The sequence below is a fragment of the Dipodomys spectabilis genome, unplaced genomic scaffold (genome assembly GCF_019054845.1).
Source record: "Dipodomys spectabilis isolate Male_0828 unplaced genomic scaffold, ASM1905484v1 ptg000144l, whole genome shotgun sequence".
NCBI lineage: Eukaryota > Metazoa > Chordata > Mammalia > Rodentia > Heteromyidae > Dipodomys > Dipodomys spectabilis.
The window spans coordinates 1,621,166-1,622,367 of NW_024870821.1; the positions used below are offsets into that span (position 1 = coordinate 1,621,166).

Consider the following 1,202-nt stretch of genomic DNA (forward strand, 5'->3'; position numbering starts at 1 on the left):
ATTGTTACCTCCTCCTTTATTTTCCCTCTACCGTCCCTTCCCGCCAACCTCTACAAGTACACTCCCCTCCCCCGTTCCCCTGCCTAAATCGTAAAGTTCAGTTTTCAACATAGTGTCTTGTGCATCTCATTGTTACAATGGGTCAACCTGAATCCATATTTAAGCATTTTGTTTTTTTCCTTCCCCTCCCCAAATTACAGGAGCTTATATACAAGAGGTGGGCACACCAAATTCAAATACAGTGAAAACAGGGTTTATAGCATGGGGGAGGAACATATAAAGAAACAAAAAAATCACATAGCCTGTTATAAGTACGTTAGAACAATAGCAATAAAGAAAAAAAAAACACTTGTGTTCCTATTTGGGGATTGATTTCCCTTAACAACATCTTATCTGGTCATATGTATAGATTTTGACCTTTTCGGCTTATCCCAGACATATATTAGCTATTAAAAATTAGGGAAACTCTGGGACCTATGTTTCTTTGGACTTGGCTTACTTCACTTAACAATTACTTTTTCCAAGTCTTTCCGTTTTCTAACAAATTGGGAGATGCCATTCTTTCTTATGGAGGCATAGAATTTCATTGGTATAAATAGTACATTTTCTTGATCTATTTATCTGATGAGGGGCATCGGGGTTGGTCTTATATCTTAGCTATCTTAAACAATACTGCAATAAATATAATTGTGCTGGTAGTTTTAGTACCTTCTTGTTTGTGATCTTTTGGGTAAATGCCCAAATGTGGGATTGCTGTGTCATAGGGGAGTTCTATATGGAGTCTTTTGAGGAACCTCCATAATACTTTCCAAAGTGGTTGAACAAGTTTACACTCCCACCAAGAGTGCAGTACAGTTCCCTTGTGGTCACATACCCTCCAGCATCTGTTGTTGTAAAAGTATGGAATGGTACAGGAATTTGCCTGTCAAACTTGCGCAGGGGCAATTCAAATCTTCTCTGTATCGTTCCAATGTTAGAGTACGTGATGCTGAATAGAGCATAGAACATGTTTTATACATAAAGCGTAATTGATTTTCTTAAACTAGACAATTCAACAAAAAGTAAGTTTAAAACAATTTTCATGAAATTTTAGAGCCATGTACTTCTTACATAAGCACACATTTAAGAATAAAGTCAAGAATGACATGTCAAAAACAAAATAATTCCAGATATTTATTGTTCAAGGGATGTTTAGGTGGAGG

General features: G+C 36.6%; 1 non-coding gene across 1 annotated transcript; it reads right to left on the minus strand.

Moving 5' to 3' along the window:
• Positions 1 to 894: 894 nt before the first annotated feature.
• On the minus strand, positions 895 to 1,001 carry LOC122117580. Its single transcript, XR_006149207.1, has one exon. It is a non-coding gene; the product is annotated as a U6 spliceosomal RNA (small nuclear RNA).
• Between the last annotated feature and the right edge of the window lie 201 nt (positions 1,002 to 1,202).